Source organism: Colius striatus, chromosome 13 (assembly GCF_028858725.1).
Source record: "Colius striatus isolate bColStr4 chromosome 13, bColStr4.1.hap1, whole genome shotgun sequence".
Classification (NCBI taxonomy): Eukaryota; Metazoa; Chordata; class Aves; order Coliiformes; family Coliidae; genus Colius; species Colius striatus.
In genome coordinates, this window is record NC_084771.1 from 15,060,519 (window position 1) to 15,078,401 (window position 17,883).

A 17,883-nucleotide genomic window follows, 5' to 3' on the forward strand; every position below is an offset into this window, starting at 1 on the left:
CTCTCACATGTACAGTCAAGCTGTTCACTGCTCCAGGGTCTTTTTTGGGAAAAATAAAACAAAAAAAGAAAAAGCAGCTATTTTAAAAATCAATAAGATAAATAAAATGAACCAAAGTCAGCATGATTGCCCATCTCTGTCCCAAAGAGAAAGAAGGAGTGGAAAGCTCTGTATCTCTGTGAATGTTGGGGTTCCTCAGCAGGTGCTGCTGTGGGAAGGCTCCTCTCCAGATGCTCACCAACAGCTGCAGGGGCACATCAGACAGCCACATGTCCACCCACAGCACCAGCTGCTCCCCATGAGCTGAGGCAGTTGGAGCCAATGCTGCTCAGCTGCCCCTGCCTGGGAGGGTATATATGGGTGGGATGGGGGAGAATGGGCCTGAGTTGTGCTGTTCCTGCTCGGGCTGAGGAGGGCTGTAGAGGCTCAAAGCAGCTCCAGGAGTGCAGAATATGGGGAGCCTGAAGAAACTGGAACATTGATATATGAAAAAGGTGGGAAACAGAGCAGAGAGGAGGCTTTGGTGCATGCAGGTCAGGGGAGCTGCGACATTGTGGCTGTGCTGTGTGTGTTAAACAGCACTGTTCTGATGGGGAATGGCACCTGTGCCAGGCTGGGCTGCATGCCCACGCTGCCATGGTGCTGGGGATCCCCTCCTCCTCCTCCTTGGCAGCTTCCTCTCTGCCTCAGCCATGTGTGATGGCAGATTGGCTGCAAAGGGGGTGCAGAGGGGAGATGATAAGCATATGGGTGATGATGTACCATGGTGTGTGTCGTTGCCTGCCTGTGAGAGCGGACTGGATGCTGGGGCCCGTGGGCATGGTGGTCCTGCTGTGTTCTTGGGTCCCCTCCTGCCTGGGAACTGTGTGCAAGCAGCTTCTGGGTGCAGCCATGTCCTGGGGCTGCTGCCTGGCTGATGGCAAGCTGGAGGGTTTCTGGTGCTCAAGGGCTGTGTCTGGTGATGCTGAGACCTGTTGTGGGTTGCTGCAGAAGTTGATGTTCCACTGTGACTTGGGACCCTGCTGAGATTGGGTATTGCAGCCTTGGGAGGAGCCCAAGTTTCTGTGATGGCTGGCTCTCAGCACTGGTGCTGGCCCCAAGGGTGCTGTGGCCAGCCTCATTCTGTGCTCTACAAGCTTGCTGCCTCCTTCCTTACAGCTGAGCTGGCTGCAGCTTGGCTTCTTCCTTGACTGGGTGAGTGTCTCACTTTAGGACTGTGATCATACATTTCTGCTGTGTGAGGTGTCTGCCCTTGCCAACATGCCCCTCCCAATGTGCCCTGAGGGGCTGCTGTAGTGGGGCTCAGCTCACTGCCCCAGCCAGGCTGTACCCCACAAAGCTTCTCTGCAGGAGGCTGAGCCCAGCCCCATGTGCTTTGAGAGCAGTTTGGGCATGCAGAAAGCATCTGCATTGCCTCCTCTCAGGTGACACCTCCCTTTCTCATCTCTCCTTCCCTCCTGCTGAGGCTCTTATTTTATCCATGACATTAAGGCTTGAAGCTCCATCTCACCCTCTCTCTCCCCTTGCTATACCTGGCAGGGTTTTTTTCCTCTCTGCCGAGGTGCTTCCTTTCTGTTGGATTTTTCTCTCCTCCTTTGCTTTGTTCCTCTCACCCCCTCCTTGCTCTTTCCCTCCCTGTGCCACCTGCCTCAGTCTTCTCCTCCTGTGCACCCTTGGCATCTCCGCTGCTCCCTGGTTGCCTCAGCTCTGCAGCAGGAGGGGACTGCACCCCCTGGGAAGGGAGATGTATCCCAGTGCTGCAGCTTCTGGCCCTGGAGTCTGCACCTTGGGCCTGTCCCTGGTGAGGTCTTGGCTGTCAAGTGGAAATTCCCAGAAGAACCTGTTTAACTTTGCCATCAGCTATGATGATTGGTTTGCTGCCTTTTCACATTTTTTTGTCCTGTGAGGAAGTGCTCGCTACAGAAAGCACATTTTTCTTGCTTACCAGGAGTTCCTTTTTGTCATTTTTATAAATCAGTGTTTATTGGCCTAATTATTGTAAATGCAGAGCCCAATAAAGGTGACTGTGATTGCAATATCTGATAATGAATTTTATAACAAACCTGCTGAGCCTGAAAGCTGCCAGCAGGAAGGATATTATGTCAGGTTAATGACAGAGGAGAAACCTTCCCTGCTAAGGTTTTTTCCAAAGCATGAAGGGTCTCTGATGGAGGCTGCTGGGGTTCCTGCTGGGCTTGAGAACCTCAGGCTGGTGAGGTCTGGCCCTCCAAAGCTGCTACCCCAAAACTTTTGGGGTTCCTTCATTGTTTTTTCTAGCTTTGACCTGATGTTTTGGGCATGGAGGATGGAGGTTTGCAAGGAGTCTTGGCTCCTGCCAGGCTTGGGCTCTGCTCTGGGTGTGCAGACATCAGGCAGCAGCACCCACAGCTGCTTGTGCTGCTGCTCCCACTCTATCTGATTTAATCCCACTATGCAAATGCTGAAGGTGAGGCCCAGGGAAATCAGCTTAGATAGCACCTAAAGCAAGCTCAACTCCTACTGCTGGAAGTAGTTTAATTTAAAAAATCAACTGAGCTCTGCAGGAGGAGGCTTTCCCATAGGGATGCTGGGCCTGCTTGGACATCATGCCTTGTGTGTGTGCTGGAGGGTGGATCAGAATCCCCTCCCTGCCTTCAGCTCGTCTGCTGTGTGGGAGCAGCTCTTCTGACCAAAGTTGGCTATTTGTGAGGCTGCCCCTCATCACCCTCACCTCCTGCCTGTAGTGTCTCGGGTGATGTGGTTGAGAAGGCATTTTGGGGAAAGCAATGCTGCTCCTGCAAGGCTGTTGCGTGGTGGGATGTGGGGGATTGATGGGCTGCCTCAGGGATGCCACAGCAAGTGCTGGAGCCTGTCTGGTGCTCAGGTGAGAGTGGGGGCCTGGGACCCACATTGGTGTGTGATGCCTGCCCTAAGCTCCAAATGCTGCTTGACCGTAGTGGCCCTGGGCTCTGGCTTTATCTTAGTCCTTCTTGATGCTTGTGATGGTCACAGGCAGAGTCAGAGGCACCTGCCCATGCGTCTGCTCCCTGGGCATGGGTCTCCCAGTATCTGGACACAGTTACAGAGTGATGGGGGTTGAAAGGGACCCCTAGAATCTAGTCCATTCCTCGTTAAAGCAGGTTCACCTTGCATTACACAGGATGGTGTCCAGACAGGTTTGGAAACCTGCAGAGAAGGAGACTCCATACCTTCTCTGGCAGCCTGTGCCAGGGCTCCCTCACTTTAACACCAAAGAAGTTTCTCCTCATGTTCAAGTGGAACTTCCCGTGTTCCAGCTTGTGCCCATTATCCTTTGTCCTGTCACTGAGGACTACAGAAAAAAGACTGGCCCCATCCTCTCACATCTGCCTCTTGGGTATTTGTAAGGGTTGATAAGGTTGCCTCTTGGTCTTCTTTGGGCTAAATAGCCCCGGCAGCCTTTCATCAGAGAGATGTTCCAGTCCCCTCATCTTGGTAGGCTCTCAGATCTGCATTTCAGAGGTACAAGTGTTAAGCTCTGGGCTTTCAGTCAATATGTGTCAGCTGTTGGCCCTGCTGAGCCCAGGTCTGTGCTGCTGCAGGAACTGGGGTGACTTTCTAAACCTGAATCAGACACAGAGTGTGGCTTCACACTGCTTTGAAACCTGGGCTTGGAGGGTTTGATTAACTTCACTCACCAGCAGCAGGGACCGAGTGCAAAAGGGAAAGAGTAAAGACTAGAGGAAAACATGTTTTCTCTTAAATAATGCAGAGAAACCTGGAGGAGGATGTATGAAATGTGATTTAGTCCTTTGCCCCGTGTCACTTGCTGCCAGTCACCCGCCTAGCCCAGCTGTGTCAGGGGGCTGAGGGAATTGCTCTCCCTCTGTGTGGGTGTCTGTGCTGAGCCTTCTCTCCCAAACCACCAGCAAAGGGCTGGAGCTGCCTTTTATTTATTTTTTTTATCTTTAATATTTGCTTGGCAGCTGCTGTTTGATGCTACTCAATGTGAAAGCAAATTGGATTAACTGAAACATATTTACTGGCATAAGCAGGGTGGGGAAAAACGTGTGCAGGGGCTGTTTGCAGAAATAAGTGTCTGCAGAAGGTGACTGAGCACCTGAGGGGCTGCTGGTGCGTGGGTCAGTGCAAGTCCAGACCCTGGAGGGGGAACTGGGGAGTGGGGCACAAACCCATCACCAGGTACTCCCAGAGCCCTCCCCTGGCAGGATCCCCCCTGACAACAGTGATTTATTGGTGCCATCTGCCCTGCATGCTTGTTTTCAGCAGATAATGCTTTCAATGGTGTAGTCAGTGAGGAAAGGACATGGATACCTCAGGAGAACTTGGAGAAAAAATTGGGAGATGCTTCTGTCTGGATAAAGGAGTACCAAGCACTGCACTCATCACACTGAGATTGAAGCAAGCTGTGGTTCAGTGCTCCTGCACCATAACTGGATAACTTCTTGTCTCTGTACCTGGAAATGACCCAGGAGGGGACAAAGGGACAGGAGAGGTGTAGACTGAAGTCCCTTCTGCTGGAAGGGAAGAGTTGGAAGCAGAATACTGGCATCCATGGCTTCCCCTGCCTGATGCTCAGCAAACTGTCAAGAGCATTGCCAGGGCAATCTCCTGCCCTGCTCAACCCACAGAGCCCTATTATTTCATTAATCTCATGTCATCCCCTCCTTGGCTGATTCAGTTCCAATATTGCAGAAATAACTTTTTTGCTGCTCCCTAAGGAGGAGCAGACTTCAGAGGCCAGGAGAGCTCTTCCCTCTCCTCCCTGCTCACAGTAGGCTGCGATCCCTGAAGCTGCCAGAAGGCTTGCAAAGTCTTTGATTCTTTCTAACTCTTACAGTCAGGGATGCATAAAAAGCAGAATGCAAAAAACACCCAACCAGTTATTATTATCAAACCTTTCACAATCCCAGGGCGATTTAGCAAGGTCTAGATGAAGTCATGTCCCCATCCCAGGCACCAAAATGTCGCATTGCATTGGCTGATGCTGGCAAGGGAGTGGTGGTGTGGATCATTCCCCATTCTCTTTGTGTACCTGGCTTCCTTGGGGGCCACCTAGGCTTCTCCCCACTGCTCCCTCTGCTTGTTCCACCCCTGTATCTGATCCCTCTGGCTCTCATCCAGGTGGGAGCGTTCATGGGGTGCTGACTTGTGATGCCTCATTAGCCACAGATAAATGAGGAGTCGGGTAAGATCTTATTCCAATTCCCAAAATACTGTTTTAATGCATAATATATGTCCAGAGGTAAATCTGTTTCTATTGAAATGTGGGGAAGAGTGTGCTGCTGAATTTTAAGTACTTTATCACAGAAAACAATGACTGTGCTGAGTGAATGACACAGCAAGGGGAGCAGAGCTGGCATCTCCACCCCCTCGTGCTGGTGCAGCCTCCATTAACTGCAGGGGGGATTTTTGGTGTGGTGTTTTTTTTCCCCCCAAGCATGGTAGTGACAAATTACACGATCAATACAGAGGCTGATCTGTGGTCTAATCTTGCTTAGCCCCGGTAAGCCTGGGATTGATCCAGATCTAATCTTGCTTATCCTGGACAAACTCAGGAGCAGATCCAGATCCAAGGGGTACCACAGCCTCTGCAAATCCAGACTCGCTCCATCGATTTGCTGGCGTTGTCAGTCTGGTTTTGCTGTGCTGCCCAGGGATTTATCAGCGTTATCTGCCCTGTGACATGTAACACAATCAAAGCAGATGTCTTGATGAATCGGCGGCAGGGAGTGCGCAGCGTCTCTGGCTGTGGGACTGGGGAGCTGCGGGGCTTCCTGCGTAAGAGTGGCACAATAGAGGGAGGACTTTAAATGCTGGCTGGGAATCAAGGCACCCTCTGTTCCTGTTTCATCTGAGCCGCGAGAGCTTTTCTTTGCTGTCAAAGGCAGTCACGAAGCCACAGATGCCTGCAGAAGGTGCAGCGTGCTTAGATGAAGCTCCCACTCCCATCTAGAGCGCTCCTCAGGCACTGGAGCTCTCCTGATTGTGACATCCAATGGTCCCCTTACTTTGCTTCATTGCCCTGCAAAAGCTGGTCCCTGCAGCCTCTGTTAGTGGGCTCCAGCACACACAGGTCTGCTGCTCCTGTGAGTCAAGAGGTTTGTGCTGCAAGGCCTTCCTGCAACTCTAATAACTTCAGGAAGGAGGAAAACAAAAAAGAAAAAAGCTATTGCCTTCTGGGGTGGAATTTCTCCAGCCTTTTCTCAGCCCACTGGGGAGTTTGTCAGGAACTCGGACTGCAGTTTTATTCAGCTATGCCTGAGTCATATCAGCACAGGGAAAATGGCACGTCTCTCAGCTTGATGTTTTGCTGATGTTTTGCTTTCTTTGCTCTCAGGTTTAAAAAACATATAAGCCAGACCCCCCCAAAAATCATGTAAAGCTTGCCCTTAGCTTAATTCAGGGGAGACTCAAGCAGCTGCTCCTGCATCTCGGAGAAAAGAGGCCTTGTGCTATTAACATGTCTAAAGAAATTGGATGTAGAAATATGAAGGTCCCCTGTCTTTCAAGAGCTACTCTCTTTCCCTCTGGCTCCTGGCTTTTGCATACACAGTGCAGTGCTGTGGATGCTAATAGGTTGCAAGAGCTGACCCTGCTGGGCTTAAAGGGGCCAACTTGTGCTCCAGTTTCTTGAAGAGGGCACCTGAGCTTGGAGGGGGCTCTCTCCCACCCTACAGCTTTTACAGCCCCATGTAGGTGTGCTGTCAAAGGCTGAGCGTCAGTGCTTGGGGACTGAATCCTGGAGGCTTGATGCCAGAACCGAGCTACAGCTGTGGCTGCAGCCTAGACCTGTATTTTGCAGGGTTCTTTGAGCTCACAAGAGCTTTGGTGGTGTAAATATAACCTAGAAGGTTCTCAAACATTTGAAGTATTCTTTAAGAAAATTCTGTGCCTCTTCCCCCTTCTTCCCCTCAAACGGGAAATAATTCCAAATTCATCCAAATGTGCTTTTCTAATCAAAGGGGCCACTTTGTGCTTCTGAATCCAAGGGGAGGGGATCAGAGCACAAATAAAATAAAACTCCTTCTCAGCACTGCGTTTGTGGGATGGATCTCCCGTGGCTAAATCCATCTGTGTTTCTCCTTTGGCGTGAGCAGGAGGATCTTCCTACTGCAGCTGGGCACTTCACTTCCCAGGCTTAGCTGCTGCACGGGGAGGAGGATGAAACACTGGAGCAGCCCAGGTTTCTATGGCAGTGAGTGCAGCAGCCGCTCTCCTTATCTTTCCAACTTGATCAGGAGAAATTGCTTTTGTCAATTTTAATTTCAACTGAACTGAGCAGGATAAACAAAGGGAGATGCAGGCAAAGCAGATGGTTTGTCACAGAGCACGGAGCAGGCAGGAAGACTGTGCAGCTTTTGATGGTGTATAATGGCCTTTCCTTGCATCAGGCTATCCATCACCATGTAATTCCCAAAATAAACTGGGCTCGTGCGATACATGTGAAACACCCAAATGTTGCAGCAGGTCTGGAGTATTCAGACCACAGAAGTTTTGGCAGTGCTTGGGAGCATCCAGACAAAAGCTTTCTGTGGATCAGTGTTGGCTTGTTGCTGCTTGTCCCACGGTTGGGGCAGGGAAGCTCCACTGTGCCCAGTCTCAGGCTTTCTGCTGTGGTTTGGTAGATGTGGCTGTGTCACTCATGCTCCTTCTTAGTGTAACCTGGATTAACAAGGGGTTTGTGTCTTACTCCCCACAGTTCCCCCTCCTGATGACACCAGCCATGGTCACTTCATGCCTCCTGGCCCAGGTCAGGCAAGGGGCTGAAGCAGCAGGGAGAGGAGCCGTCTCATGGCCCTGCTCTGCATTTCGTTGCCTGCATGGTGGTTTCACATGCCTGGAGGTTTGTTGCCCATGCAGATATTGGTGGGAACACAGAGAAAGCTGTGCTTGGTGCTCACCATGATCTCCTACCCTGGCTTGGATGCTCCTACCACAGGAGTTTTGGTGATGTGGTGTGCTCTCCATGAAGCCCTCCCTGCTTCTCCTCCAGTGCTGGCAGTGAGATCCCATAGCACTGTGTGCCAGCTGGGAGGGTGACTGGGGCACATGCCCCCAGGCTCAGATAGGGCTGGCAGAAGGCTGCTTGCAGCCAAGTAGCTCTGACAGTGTTGCTGTGGCACTGTGTCCGAACCAGCTGGGAAGACATGATCTTTCCCAGAGCTGATGCTCTCAGAGCACAGCGCAGATTGCTGGATATTTGTTTCAATAAGAACCATGCTGGTGTTTGCAAACCCTTTTAAATTGCTCTCAGCAAGTGCTGCTGTGTCTGGAGCAAAGTCTGCTTGCAGAAAAGCCTGTGGAAAGAGGAGGTTTAGGGGGTGGCAATAGGAGCCTGAATCCATGCCAGGTTTCTGTCCCACAGAGCGTGTTGGGGCTGGAGCAGGAACATGCTGTGGCTGCTGCCTGGCTGCCTTTGAACAGCAGGCAGGCAGTCCCCGCTCACAAACCTCCCCATTAAACCATCCCTGGGCAATTTCAAATAATGAGCAAATATGAAGGAAATCAAAGTGTGTTTGAACTTCATTAATGAACAGAAAGAAGGCTAAATGTTTCCAATAAACTGTTTGCTGCAAATTCATGGAATACCTGAAGTGGCTCTGTCTGTTACAGCTCAAGTTCTGCAGGTGCCTAACACTGTACAAATCTCATCCACACACTGGTTGTGGCCCTGATTTCTGGTGACTCATTCAAAACCTGAGTGAGTGCATTATCTTTCTGTGTGCAGGCAGGAGCGTTCCCCTGGGCAGAGCAGTGGGGAGCAACCCTCCTGTGCTGCTGCCTGGACAGGGAAAGGGAAGCTTCAGTTCTGGGTTTGGAAGGGAACAGAGCTCAGAGGAGGCTCTCAGGGGAGAACTGGTGCTGTGAAAGAGGATTGTCCCTGTGGCATTTGTGTGCATTGCAAGAGACCTATTTAGCACTGATTTCCTTGTGTTTGTTGCTCACAGGAGGCTGAGCAGCGGTGTTGCTGCCTACGTGGGGTCTCATGTCTGGCTGCAGCGTGAGCCTGAATTCCCAGCCCACAGGCAGGGCTGTGCAGAATTTAAGCAATCTGTGTTTTCATTCTGCAGGGCTGGAAACCTGATCTTGGTCACGAGCTGATTGCTCAGGCCTTCCTCTGCAGAGGGATAGACACAGCTTTTCTCAGGAGGAAAGGCTGCAGGACCTGGGGATGTTTAGTCTGGAGAAGAGAAGACTGAGGGGGGACCTCATCAACACTTAAGTACCTAAAGGGTGGGTGTTGGCAGGGTTGGGTGACACTTTTTTTTCTGTAGTGTCCAACAACAGGACAAGGGGTAATGGACATGAGCTGGGACATAAAAAGTTCCACTTAAGCACAAGGAAAAACCTCTTGGCTGTTGAGATGAGGGAGCCCTAGCACAGGTTGCCCAGGGAGGTTGTGGAAATTTCCAAACCTGCCTGGACATGTTCCTGTGACCCCTGCTCGAGGGGAACCTGCTTTAGCAGGGGATTGGGCTGGATAGTCTCTAGAGATCCCTTCCAACCCCCACCATTCTGTGATTCTGTGAAGGAGAGTTGAGCTGGCCTCTGCAGGGCCAAGCCCTGCACCTGCACCCTTCTCAGCCTAGCACAGCTTTGGCAATCCCCTATGTGGGGTGTAGAGAGGTTGCCTGGGTAATGGCTCATACTGTTGCCTTTCTCCATCAGGACTCTTAGCTGTCACCCAGTGCCAGCCCTGGCTCTGCAGTGCTGTCAACTGATTAGCTCACTAATCAAAGGAAATCATGATGACAGGGTTGGGATGTATGCTAAAGCTCTACGAAGAAGGGTGTGTTTCCATGTGCAGTATTGTCATCCTGCCTCTTAGGCTAGGCTGCAATTGCTGCTTTTCCATTTGAATGTGGTACTTGTCTTAACTTAATGATTATTTGTTCCCTGGCTGCAGGAGAGCTGGGTGCCTGGAATGACAGCCTCGGGTCAGCTGCTTGAAGGTCTGGGTGCTGGGTGGAGAGCCAGGCGGGAGGAGTTTCAGGGGGACATGGAGTTACACGATGAGTAACCATTTTCTCTGGAATCCCAGTTCATTCCCCATCAGTCCTCAAGCCTGGGTCACTGGTTCCAGCTCTGCACAGTGTCTGGGCATCTGTCCTCAGGCTGCTGTTGCTCTTTATCCAGAGCTGGGCTGATGGCAGCTGTGTCTCCTCCTTGCAAAAGCTGGCTGGCAGTCTAGGCACCGCACACTTTGCTGCTTCTGGGCATGTAACATGTTGGAGCAGGTCTTACTTAAAAGACAGCTCCACTGTGAGGTAGGGTGCTGTCCCTCCCCAAGTGCCCCCCTCGCTTTCAGGGGTCACTTGTGATTGTGGAAATATAGAATTTCCAAAAATGCTGTGGAATAGAAGATGAGTCCCTTAGTCTTGTTTACATCACCTGTAAACAAGATGAGCCCAGAGAACAGATGCATCTTTTACTGTTAATAGATTAAAATTATAGATGATCACAAAATAGCACCATACAAAATAAATGCTTAGCTGATGTAAATTACTTTCTCCTCTATTTCCTTCCATTATCCACTGGCCATTTATCCCAGGCAGAGCTCTGTCCCTGGGAAACACCTGAGCTGGATGTAGAGCAGCAGGCTGGGGAAATGCTGGGTATGATAACACTCCTGATGGGCTGAGACGAGATGAAGTGTGAAACGCAGAGGGACCGAGAGATGGAGGATGGTCTGTCTGAGCTCCAAAGATTGATTGATTTATTTAAAAAGAAGATAGAAGGTTGTTCCTACCTGATTTGTGGTTTCCTGCCCTGGGCATCACTTGCTCCAGGACGGGATTTGGCCTGCAGACTGGCAAGGGAAACTTGCAGCATTGGCAAAAACACTGAGTGATTCAGGAGCCATCTCTTAAACAAGATTATTACTCATTTTACCAGGCACAGCTCTCCATTACGGTTAATAAAACACTGCATAAATGATTCTTAGCCTGATCCAAACAATATATCTTCTGGCCCAACTGGACTCACTTTTATCCTCAGCCTCATACTGGAAGATGTGTTGGCACCAGCAGACACTGGAATGTTCATACCTGATGGCATGGACAGCCAAGATCTGCCTCTCGCTTTCCAAGGGGATGAGCAATGTGAGTGATGGGTACAGTGGCCATATCTCTGCCATGCCCTTTTCCAAAGGACAGGGTCCATCTTGGCTGTGGCTGCAATGGCACATTGGTGTGGGGCCCTGAGGGGATGGTAGCTCCATCCTGGGCTGGGTGCCCTGTGCTCTGTTGTGGGGCTCAGGTTCTCTGAGGGACTGCACTTTATGCTTTCACATTGATGGAGCTGTGGTTGCTGCGTTGGCTGCCTGGAGGGTGATGTCTCATCTCCACAGAGCAAATGAAGTCTGTGGGCTGGGGAAGGGGAGGAGGATCAGCCTGGGCTGCGGGAGGAAGGCTTTGTCCTGTAGCCCCTGTTGGAAATAAAGTAAAAAAATTTATTGTGGGGATGCACCTGATGCAAGGACTATGACAGGGCTGGCTTCTTGTGCTGCACTGTGGGAGGACAAGAGCTAGGGATCCTGCCTGCGCACTGGCCTTTGTGTTGGGCATTCTGCCTATGTGAGAGGCACTGGGAACAGCATGAGCAGTGCTGTAGCAGTGGCAGGAGCAAGCCCTGCACAGCACTGGCATTGCCAGTCCCTGCTCTGCGGTGTGTGAGGAGTCGGCTGGGGGGGTCTGCCCTGAGGCCTCCATCTGGCATCTTTGAGACACAGCGCTCAGTTTTTCACCATGCCAAAACAAATCCTAGCAGACTATTAATCACGGGCTTGGAACAACATCCACCCTGGGTTTGGTTATGATAAGCTATGCCAGCCCTTGTCTGACATCGTGTAGACATTTGAAGAGGCCATAATTACAGTTAGGAGTAACGGTTAGGAGTTTTCTTCCTTCTTTTGTAGGTCTGTGACAAATCGCTTTCCCTGAGATTCACATCTCTGAGACTGTCGAAACGCCAGCAGTAGCCCGGCTGTGCTGCGGTGAGGGAGCATCAGGCTCACCACAGACAGCACAGGCAGAGTGCCATAACGTGAGAATCTCAGTTTGGTGGGTGAAAATGATCCATGTGGTGATGCTGAGGGAGAGCTGGGGCTCTGATGGGGGTATTCTGCAATTTCTCTGCCTCTGCTGTTGCAGAAGTGGAAGGGGAGGAGAGAAGCATGCCAGGATCGGTGCCTGGACTGTTGGTTGCTGGGTTCAGGGTACAGGCAGGCAGTGTTTGAAACACCGAGCTGTGGGATGCTGCTAAGTGAGGAACCAGAGCTGGATTCCCCTGTGTGGGCACCTTGGTGGGATGGAGCTGGAGCCAGGTCTAAGACCTGCAGCTGCTCCTCAGCTGGTGCTACACATCTCCATCAGCTGCTCCAGAGACGGGGTGAGCCACGCCAGCTGAGGAACGTTGCTGAAATCTCCCAACTGGTGCTCAGCACTGCAGCAGGAGGCTGTATATCCCAGAAATGTGCTCTCCTGCCTCTTGGCATGCTGGGCTGGAGGCTTGTGGCTCGGCTGTAAAAGCAAGCGAATGTCAGGGAGCTGTCAGCTCTCCACCAGTGCCAGGTATCTAATTTCTGCTGGAAGGAGGAAGCATCATAGTCTCTTCCCCAACCCATGGGGTCAGCAGCAGACTAAGCAGCAAGCTGGAATACAACGAGGAGAAAAGTAGAGAGAAAAATGTAGAAGTGGTGATTTATTTGTACTTGCAACTGTTTTGAAAGGCAGAATGGATGTTGCTGGAACATCTGAGCAGAGTTTGCTAACCTCTGTGCATTAGCCATGTAGCTGTTCAAACCAGAGATATTGCACTGCTCTCTTTCTCTAAATCACTGTCCTTCCCCAGGTGTCTCTATTCCCCTGACCTTCGCAATCTGTTTGTCCGTGCAAGGACCCAGAGTCTGAATTAAGACGTGCTGTTTGTAAGCAGGGCACAAAGAGCAGAGTTTCTCCCATCGCCTTGGATAACCTTCGCCGGCAGTGCATCTCCTGCCGAGAAGTTTCCTTGCTTCTTAATTCATCCATAACATTGCTGTCTTGTAAACCCTAAGGCCGTCTGTTCCTCACCTGTGTGGGTAACAGCATACACGCTTTGTAAACCCAGGCAGGCATCCAAGGTGCCGTTCTGCAGGTCCACCATGCAATTGTGCACTGAACTGCACTCCAGTGCTCCCCTGCCTTGGCTCCTGTGCACTCTGATGGCACAGATTGCAATTTCCTTGTGCTTCATTTTCTATCCTCCCTCTCCTCTCCTCCTCGCTTTTAATCTTTGCTTAACTTGTTGTGCAGGCAATTGCGTGGCATTTAGTGCATGGTGATGTGTGTTTGGGGCCTGTGCTGGAAATACAGCTCATTATCTGGAGTGGATAATATTAAGCACTTTTCTCTGTTGGCCATTTGATCACAAGGTTATCCTGTTTGATGGTTTTACATGCTGGAATTGATTGCATGGGAAATATTTAGCCAGCACGGCTGAAACACGTGTCTCCCTGCTGTCTGTTGGGTGCAGGTGTGCTGCAGCTTCCGTGGGGCCAGTGGCCCTCTGCAGACCCCCCAGTCAGTTTGTCTTGCAAAATTTGGGTTTAAATCAGTGAAGCCACTGAGTTTTGTGGTGTGACCCTGCAGCAGACAGCGGGTCAGCTGTTGGTTGTCTGTGAGGATGCTGTTTGGGCCTCGATGCTGACCTCAGCTGTGATGGGGTGCTGACAGTGGGACATCCTCTGCCCAGGTGGGGACACAATTCACCCTGCTCAGTCCCGGCTTCCCAGCTGACACAGCCAGCAGTGATGCCGATTGCAGCAGGAGCTTTCATAACGTGCCCTCTGGAAGTGGCCTGAGAACCAGCACACTCATTTGCCACAAGCCATGGAGTCAGTGCTGCCTAATGAACGCTGGCAGTAGCCAGCGGGATGTGGGCCAGTGAGGTGGGGGCAATGGCTGCATCGCCTCTAACAGCCCCCTCGAAACCCACAGCATTTTTTTGCTTCACATCTTAACAGACCATATGGGAAAGAGCAGTGGATGGTGTTGGCTGCCTTTTGCCTTCACGTTGCCTCATGTTGAGAGCTACCCTCTGCTCAGCTCCTCACTGTGCCCTGCACTGCCTTTGCTTGCACATAGGGATGTTCCTGCCTCTCTCTGCAGGTACCTCCAGAAAGCACCATCTTACTACTTCTCCCCCCTGAGATCTTTATTTCATTCCCTCCCTGTGTTTGCTGTCAGGCATGCTGTGTAAATCAGGAGTGGCTCCAGCAAGCTTCCTCTGGACTGGCACCAGTGTGGGAGTGGAGAATTAGCCCTGCACCTGCCACTTTTTTAATATGGGCTTTAAATCTGATTATAACTGCCTGTCTGGCTCTGCATTATGTGCTTCATGATTATTCAGCATTATGTAATCTTTGATAAAAGATGCTGCATCAGTGAAAGTGAATTAAACTATTGAGTGATAGGAGTTTATCGAATTCCTCAGAGTGATGCTGTCCTCTCTTTGGCACTTTAACCTCTCCTGTGGAAGGAGTGTGCCAGACACTGCCCTTGCTAACAGCCAGGAAACCCTGCTGACTTGACTGGAATTGCAGGAGTACAAATAAAGTTAGATTTCAGCTTAGAAAGACAGTTTTTTATAGTCTAAAGGCTCAATATTTTACAGCAGCAGTCCCTTATCTACATTATGTGCAAACTGCTAACAGAGTTACACAGACAGATGTCTGCAAGTCCCATGGATGCTCCATAAAGTTTGGCTCTTAAAGGGCTGACGAGCAGAGCTCCTCACTTCCAAAATCTCCCGAAAGTGGACATGTACTGGATTCCCACATGATGGGATGACAAATAAAAATCAATTCTAAGCTGAATATTTTGATGTCTTTTCCAAACACCCCCTCCAATATAAAATATTGTATTTTTCTTCTTTTTAGGTTTTCCCTCTCTTGACAAACAGCAGCTGCCTGATGGCTGAATGGTCTAGGGATTTTTCCTATTTCTTCATTACCTTATTCTGTGCTACAGGTTTATTCTCTGCTTTGCTGTGATATTAGAAACATTGCTAGGGGAACAAAAAAAAAAGCACAAACCTAAACTGTAACTCCAGACACCTAGATGCTTTGAAAAGCTTTCAAGTTTTGCAGAACTGGGTAAGCAAAGAAAGGAAAAAAATAAACCTACATCATTTATTTTACCTCACCTAGTAGCTAAAAGGAAAAGGTGCTGGAAAGGGGAAAAACAACCCTTCAGAAATGTGAAATTAAAAGAAAGGTTCTGAAAAATTAAAAAGATAAAGTTCCTCTTTGATGTTTAAAACAAATTTCAAAATTTCAGACTACTTGGTGCATGTTTTCTCCAGTGCTGCACTGCACCTGCAGAAGTGGGGTGATGGAGGAGCTGTCTGTAAGCAGCTTCACTCCCCCCTTGCTGAGGCAGAGGATGTGAGTGGTGGTCTGGGTCTCAGAGTAGGGGCAGGGGAGCATTGGGAGCCTCTGCTAGAGGGGGAGGCAGGGCATGCATCAGCCCTCAAAACTCACCGGCCTCTGCAGCGTCCTGAGAGAGGCAGGGAGGAGGAAATGGTGCGAGCAGGAGAGGAGGCCACTGCCCTGACCCATCTGCAGGTGATGGCTTTGCTGGCCTCATCCTGTACTTGTCCTTTCCCCTCACCTCCTGCACAAAACCTTTGTTTTAACCCCCCCCCCCCCCAAGGTCTGACAGTCTGCTGATACCAGAGTTTTATATGTACATGCTTTAGATCCTGAGATTTATTTTTTGACAGGTACAAGAGAGACAGCTATAAATGCTGGGCTGGAAAGGAAAGTCATTCACATTAGTGCTCAAACAAAGGGCTGCAAGCTGCACCATTTGCTTTTAATTAAAAGCTTTCCTTCTTTTACAGCGTGGGCAGAACCAATATCTTTGTCACACACTGCCTATGCCCGTCAATGAGCCATGTGAGAGACAGGCCACGGTGCCACCCTGTCACACCAGCCCCTCAGCTGTGGGGTGCTCCCCCGAGACCCCCAGCCTGGTGAAGCTGCTGGCACCAAGGGGGACCACGCAGCTGCCCAACAGCAGCCTGTCTGGAGGAGGGTGCTACGAAATGGGCTGTTCTCTTGCGTGAAGAGCTCTTGCAGGGCATTTGGCTACGGGGGATGTGAGGCCCATCATGCCACCAGCTCCCACCCTACTACACTCCACCCAAATGTTGAGCTTTGGATAAACTAATTGTGTTGCAAGGAGTGGAGCGAAGCTTTTAGATTTCAGAGCTGAAAGTGTGGCATCTTTATTAATGTGCCTACTTGAGTTCCCTGGGACGCGATGTTTTCTCCTCACCCTGGCCATCCATCTGAACTGATAATAGGACTATTAATCCATTTTGTTGACAGCACTCACAGACCTCCAGCGAGGCAGGAGATGGGGAGGGGTGAGGCTGCAATCAATGCCTGTTTTGCTCCAAAGGGATCCTGTCACGGTCTCTGGCAAGCTGAGCATTAGCTGGCGGTGAAAGGATGGAGTGTTAACCAAGGTGATGGGTGCTATGCAGTTGGCCAGCTGTGGCCTGGCTTTTCCTTGCTCACTTGAAGAGCATCCTGCAGAAAGCCATTGAGATACATGATGCCCTACAGCAGTCAAACCTACAAGAGACCTTGTGCTCCAGGGCGTATCAAGCTGTGTGAGGACAGTGGAGTTATACACCATGGACCCACTCAGCAACCTTGTACCAGCTACTTAATTCCCCTCTAATCCCTCTCCATACCCATACAGAGGTGCAGCTCCTCTATTTCAGGGCCTTTCCAGCCCTGCCCAGCTACCAGGTGCCTGGCACAGCATCATGTCAGTGATTTCCTTTACAGTAGCGGAAATACATTTATGCAGTAAAAAAAATGCAGGTCTTTTCCATGTGTGATATTAACAAACCATTTCAGTGGAAAAAAAGAGCTGGGAAGTGAGGTGTGTCCCTGCCCAGCTCTCACTCCTCACATCCCCTGCCAGTGGCTCATCCCAGGCGCCTTTATATTCAGACTGATCCCGTCTGGTTTTAAGTATATCTCAAGCCACAGAACTTTCTCCCTCCAGGGAACTACATCACAGCCTCATAATTTTTGCTGTCAGCAGAGGGGATTTTTTCCCCTGTGACATTCAACCTAAATGCTCCATTTCTTCATTTCCTGTCATCCCTTCTGGTGATGCCCCTTGTACTCTATTAAATAATTCTTTTCCTCCTTCTCTGTTTACACCAAGCAGATCTGTAAGGCTCTTAGTTTGTCTCCCTATGGACAGCTCTTAACCGAGCAATATATATATTTAAGCCTTTTAATCTTCCTTCAGAAATCAGTCTCTCCCTGCCTTTCATCATTTGTGTGGCTTCCCTCTGAACTGCCGCCAACACGTCTGTGCCGAGGGAGCTGAGCTCTGGCTGCTCCGGAGCCTCCCAGCACCTCCACACCACCCTCGGACACCAGTGCCCGATCCCTCCTCACCGCCCCCATGTGCAGCAGCCTCCCGAGTCCCCTTGCTGGCCCCGGAGCCCCAGGCCCTTCACTGGGGTGCTGCCAGCCTGGCTCAGCCATCGTTGCCCCTTCTGCTGTCGGCTTGTACCTGCGTTTGCCTCCCAGCTGCACTCGCTCACATTGTCCAAGGCACAAGCTCCTTTTGCTGTTTCCTGCCCATGTTTCTAATCTCACTAGGCCCTTTTTGTGTTAATTTTCTATGCTTGCTGGAGCTCACAGCACCTCCCAATACAGCATCATCTGCCAAATCCATTAATGTGTAGTTTACTCCCTCTTTCCAGGTCATTAATGAGGGTATTAAACGAGAGCTGACCTAACCTAGATCCCTGCAGCACCCCATAAACACCTCCCCCTGTTTCTAATTACCCTTTGTTTATGATCCTTCAGCCAGGTTTTCAATC